The sequence below is a fragment of the Melanerpes formicivorus genome, unplaced genomic scaffold (genome assembly GCF_026170545.1).
Source record: "Melanerpes formicivorus ecotype bairdi unplaced genomic scaffold, bMelFor1.0.p_v2 SCAF_4, whole genome shotgun sequence".
NCBI classification, from domain to species: domain Eukaryota; kingdom Metazoa; phylum Chordata; class Aves; order Piciformes; family Picidae; genus Melanerpes; species Melanerpes formicivorus.
This window is the reverse complement of record NW_027142356.1, coordinates 4,344,434-4,350,433: the sequence shown is the minus strand read 5'-3', so window position 1 is coordinate 4,350,433 and position 6,000 is coordinate 4,344,434. Positions and strand designations below refer to the sequence as shown.

The window sequence follows — 6,000 nt, the reverse complement described above, 5'->3', positions numbered from 1 at the left end:
AGAGGTCTCCAATCGTTAATGACCTTTATAGAATCACAAATTTAACCACATTGGAAAAGATCTTTGAGATCATCAAGTCAAACCTATCACCCAACACGATCTGATCAACTAAACCATGGCACTAAGTGTTTTGTCCAGGCTGTTTGTAACACTTCCAGGGATGGTGACTCCACCATCTCCCTGGGCAGCCCAATCTAATGGCCAATCTCGAATTCTGGGAAGAATTTCTTCCTAACATCCAGCCTAAACCACCCCTGGCATGGCTTGAGACTGTGTCTTCTCCTTCTGTAACTGCTTGCCTGGAAGAAGAGACCAACCTCCACCAGGCTACAACCTCCTTTCAGGTAGTTGTAGAGAGCAATAAGGTCACCCCTGAGCCTACTCTTCCCCAGGCTAAGCAACCCCAGCTCCCTCAGCCTCTCCTCGCAGGGCTGTGCTCCAGACCCCTCCCCAGCCTTGTTGCCCTTTCTCTGGACACCTTCAAGTCTCTCAATGTCCTTCTTAAACTGAGGGGCCCAGAACTGGACACAGGACTCAAGGTGTGGTCTAACCAGTGCGGTGTACAGGGGGAGAATGACTTCCCTGCTCCTGCTGGCCACACTGTTCCTGATGCAGGCCAAGATGCCATTCCTTGTGAATTTTGAAACCAATGTGTAATGTGTTGTCTCTTCCTCCTCCCATGCCTGCTCTATTCCATTGTGTATGCCTTCTGTCTTGGTCCTTTGATTGTTAAAACTTGCTTTTCAGTGGAATCATTAAGTTGTCATTATTGATACTTGGAACAATTTAATTTCAGAGAAATCAATGAGTCTCCAGGCAGGTTTGTTACAGTCTAACCTTGTCATAATTATGTTCTTCCCTTTTTCACCTCCTTTGATCTAGAGAAGGAGAAGAGTTTTTGAGGGATGATATCCTTGCTGATAACAAGGATCACAGATTTTTAATAATACAATAGAATAATAATAATAGAATAAACCAGGTTGGAAGAGACCTTCAAGATCATCGTGTCCAACCCATCATCCAATCCAACACCACCTAAACAACTAAACCATGGCACCAAGCGCCCCATCAAGTATCCTCCTGAATACCTCCAGGGATGGTGACTCCACCACCTCCCTGGGCAGCACATTCCAATGAGCAATCACTCTCTCTATATAGAACTTCTTCCTAACATCCAACCTAAACTTGGTGCAGCCTGAGACTGTATCCTCTTGTTCTGGTGCTGGCTGCGTGGGAGAAGAGACCAGCCTCTGCCTGTCTACAACCTCCCTTAAGGTAGTTGTAGAGTTAGATCCAAGAAACTTGACTTTACCATCTGTGGGTTTTCAGTAGGAAGTTCTTGTTCCACATTTCAGAATGGGTTTTAATAACCTCGAGACTAAATACTGAGCGTTGTTTTAGTTATTAAGGTAAGGTACCCCTTCATGTCTTTAGTGTTTTGAGCCTTGTGTTGTGTTACTCAAAGTGGAAACAAAAGTCTTGGCTATCATCAATCCATTATTGTAAACCATATCTCATCAGATTGTCAAAGAGTCTTTAAATTATTCCAGTTCAGAAAACAAGCAAACAAACCAACCCACCAAAACCAAACCAAACCCACAACACTTTATGAAGGATGCTGTGACATATTAAGGTTTTATTAATAGATTACCATTAACTACTCTATGAATGCACGTGGAAGGAAATGAACTAAGAAACTCAGTGCAAGATACTTCAATAGTCTGTGAACACAGATCAGCTGAAGCATCTAATAATAGAAAGCACTGTGTGGGGCCACAGCCAAGGGTCCATTTATTTCATATTATCTTTCAAAATGTTACTCAAATGAGAAACAATGCATAAAATGTAGGTCTGGAGTTAAGGCAATAATAAACTAGGCAGCTGCAGATGACCTTGGTTCTTTGATCAAGGGGCAACTTTTACTGCTCCTGACCTGCTGGACCTAGATGGGGTGAATCTACCTAGAAAGGACAAGAGGGCTCTAGCACTAGAGTTGGCAGGGCTCATTGGGATCACTTTAGACTAGGTTTGAAGGGGGTGAGTGATGAAACCAGTCTCTCTGGAGAGGAGAGAGAGGGACATAAATCAGGGTTAATTCAGAAATCAGCAGCCCAGCTGAAGTGAATGTTGAGGCTGAGGGAGCTGGGGTTGTTCAGCCTGGAGAAGAGACTCAGGGGAGACCCTATTGCTCTCTCCAGCTACCTGAAGGGACATTGTAGAAAGGTGAGGCTTAGTCTCTTCTCCCAGGCAACCAGTGACAGAACAGGAGGACACAGTCTCAAGCTGTGTCAAGGGAAGTTTAGGCTCAAGGTACAGTGCCCAGCTAGCTCAGTCGGTAGAGCATGGGACTCTTAATCCCAGGGTCGCGGGTTCGAGTGCCACATTGGGCGCATTTCCCTTTGGGAACAACTCAGGTGGCTCAGTTGGTAGCGCATCAGACCCTTAATGGGAAGGTTGTGAGTGCAAGCATGCAGTGGGCAGTAGTGTCCTCCCTACTCTAGTCATGAAGTCTGTGGTGACAGGTTGGACTTGATGATCTTTGAGGTCCCTTCCAACCTTAGGAATACTGAATACTGAAAAGTTCTTCCCATAGAGAGTAATTGGCCATCGGGTTGTGCTGCCCAGGGAGGTGGTGGAGTCCCTGTCCCTGGAGGTGTTCAAAAAAGGCTTGGATGTGGCACTTGGAGCCATGGTTTAGTCTGAGGTGTTAGGTATTAGGTTGGACTTGATGATCTCTGAGGTCTTTTCCAACCTTACTGATTCCATGATTCTATGATTCTAAGAGCAGACCCAGCATAACTACCTCCACTCGGGACAAAACAGAAACATTAATTTATTTATTTTTCTCCAGTGTGCTACAAGAAACACATGTGGCCATGGTCAGGCTTCAGAAGTAAGGGGACTCTTCTCTTTATTTTTCAGGTTTTGCTTGAGATTATCTATGCTGCACATGAGGGAGGGCACAGCTGAATTGCTTGCAGCGTCTTCAGGCAAAGAAATCTTAAGGCTGTCAATTTAAATTACTTTAGTAATGCAAACCACATAAAGTTACTTTCTGGACCTGAATAACACATGCTTTAAGGAGCTAAAGGTCATACTGTAAACAGGATCACATGTTGTCATCGTGGGCAGCTTTTATTTTCATAAACTTTTTATCTTCAGCTGTGGACTGAACATTTTCTGTATTCCATGGTTTCTCAGCCCCTGTACAGTTGGATGAAACCCGATATTTCTGTGAAAACAAACTAATTATTGCTAAACATTCCAAAGTGGTGTTAATGGTGTCACTTAAACGGATCATGCCGCCGCTGAAACAGTAGGGTCTGTTGTAAGATCATAATGATAGCTGCGAGTGTCTTAGCTGCCTTTGTGAAAAGGAATGTTAGATAAATGTTCTGGAAATGATACAGTCTCTCTTCTATGGTTTCACAGAGAACTTTTCCTACTCCTTCACCTCTGAATTCATAAGCATTAATTACATGCACAGTTTGGAGCACTTTTCAAAACAGAGTGAATACATTTCCTCATTCAAATCAATAAAGCCACTTCAGGTAACAAAGACTCCATTCTTCTTGGGGCAATCAAAACCTATATAATGTTTGTTTTGATTACTGTACTGGGATACCTTTTCCCTGTACATTTGAGTTCTAATTGCCCTGCCACTAAGAATCCAGATGAAAAAAAAAAAAGACTGAGAACACACAGCCGGGCCTCCAGTTACAGGCAACTACAACAGATTCCCTCCTACCCATGCACAATGCCCAGATATTTGTAGACAGTTTCCCTATGAATGCTTCTTTCTGTTGGGTAAAAGAGATAATCCAGCTACATGCTGGTGGAGTAAATTAACTCTAGAAAGGTGCAGTAGAGCAGCCAGCAGGGAGAGCTGTATTTTGAGCCTGCCATGCACTGCAGAGCAGTTTGTTAAGTTTCAAAATGAAAAAGGCAAGAAAAAAAACAAAAAATAAGTGAGGCTGTCATTGTAGCTATTTTTTTTCTCATGAAGCAGATGTACACAGAAAAGCTGGGGCCATTCACATGTACTCCTGGAGGTTGCTAAATGTGATCTGTTTTCACAAAACAGATCATGCATCCACGGAATTACAGAAATACTGAAGAAGACAAAAGAATCACAGAACCACCAAGGTTGGAAGAGACCTCAAAGATCATCAAGTCCATCCTGTCACCACAGACCACATGACTAAACCATGCCATCAAATGTCATGTCCAATCCCGTCTTGAACACCGCCAGGGATGGGGACTCCACCACCTCCCTGGGCAGCACATTCCAATGGCGAATGACTCTGTGAAGAACTTTCTCCTCGTCTTGAGCCTAAACCTCCCCCGGCGCAGCTTGAGACTGTGTCCTCTTGTTCTGGTGCTGGTTGCTTGAGAGAAAAGACCAACACCCTCCTGGCTACAACCTCCCTTCAGGTAGTTGTAGAGGGCAATGAGGTCTCCCCTGAGCCTACTCTTCCCCAGGCTAAACAATCCCAGCTCCCTCAGCCTCTCCTCACAGGGCTGTGCTCAAGGCCTTTCCCCAGCCTTGTTGCCCTTCTCTGGACACATTCAAGTGTCTCAATGTCCTTCTTAAACTGAGGGGCCCAGAACTAGACACAGGACTCAAGGTGTGGCCTAACCAATGCTGAGCACAGAGGCACAATGACTTCCCTGCTCCTGCTGGCTACACTATTCTTAATGCAGGCCAGGATGCCATTGGCCTTCTTGGCCACCTGGGCACACTGCTGGGTCATGTTCAGCTGGCTCTTAATCAGCACCCCCAGGTCCCTTTCTGTTACACAGCTCTGTGTGTTTCATTTCTGATCCTGCAGAGCACCAAAAATACTATGTTAACACTTCTGTTTCTTGAAAAAATGTTGTATTTTGGATTTTTTTTTCATGGAACCTGCATCTTTTTAAGCATCTTTTGCCAGAAACTTTCCATGGGTTCTTTTGTTTTGTTTTGTGTTTGGTTTTGGTGGGGGTTTTTTGGGGTTTGGGGTTACTGGGTTTTGGTGATGGTGGTGATTGTGTTGGTGGTTGTTGTTTTTTTTTCATATTTCATGCCATCAGGTTCCTCCTTTAAGAAGTGGTTCAATGAATACTGTAACTTTAATAGTTTCTAATGTCACTTTATGCAAAGTTTATCAGGCAAGAGAATCAGGAAAGCAAGCTGGGGAGGGACTTCTTAGGGTGTCAGACAGTGATAGGACTGGGGGGAATGGATCCAAGCTAGAGGAGGGGAGATTAAATCAGATGTTAGGAGGAAGTTCTTCACCACGAGGGTGGTGAGACACTGGAACAGGTTGCCCAGGGAGGTGGTGGCAGCATCATCCCTGGAGGCTTTTAAGGGCAGGCTGGATATGGCTCTGAGGAACCTGATCTAGGGTAAGGTGTCCCTGCTTATGGCAGGCGGTTTGAAACTAGATGATCCTTGAGGTCCCTTCCAACCCTGACAATTCTGTGAATCCTTAAAATAACAAATGGAGTAAGATCAACTCAGCACACACCTGTGGGGAGAATGTGAACCAAATACTGCTATGCCTTTATCTCCTGGAGCTTGAGGCAGGCGGAAAACAAGAAGGCAGAGGTGGGTAGCGTGGTAACACTTAGACATTGGAGAGAAGATTCTTGTGACACTAGTAAAGAGATTTGGAGAAGCCCATCCTGAACTTGGTTGAGTTAGATAATAGTTGGACTCAATGATCTTAAAAGATTTTCTCCAACTGAAACAACACTATGGGGCTATGAACTGGACAAGCAGAAGTTAGTACTTGGTAAATAGAACAAAAACCCACTAAAGTGGAAAATGGTGGCGAGGGATGATGTTGAAACAGAGACCAACAGCTGCCAGTCAAGTCAATATTCGACTGCGACGCTGTGGCATCGCCACAAAAATTAAAAGCAAGTGGAGGACCTGAGGGGAGCATAAGCGTCTTGTGCAGCAGGCTGAGGTGGTTTTCGGGCTTTTCACGACCTGTAGCTCAGCTCAAGCCAGGG

The 6,000-nt window shown here is 44.7% G+C and overlaps 1 non-coding gene across 1 annotated transcript; it reads left to right on the top strand.

Moving 5' to 3' along the window:
- The first annotated feature begins 2,317 nt into the window (after window positions 1-2,317).
- Window positions 2,318-2,390, top strand: TRNAK-CUU (transfer RNA lysine (anticodon CUU)). Its single transcript has one exon. It is a non-coding gene; the product is annotated as a tRNA-Lys (tRNA).
- The last annotated feature ends 3,610 nt before the right edge of the window (window positions 2,391-6,000 follow it).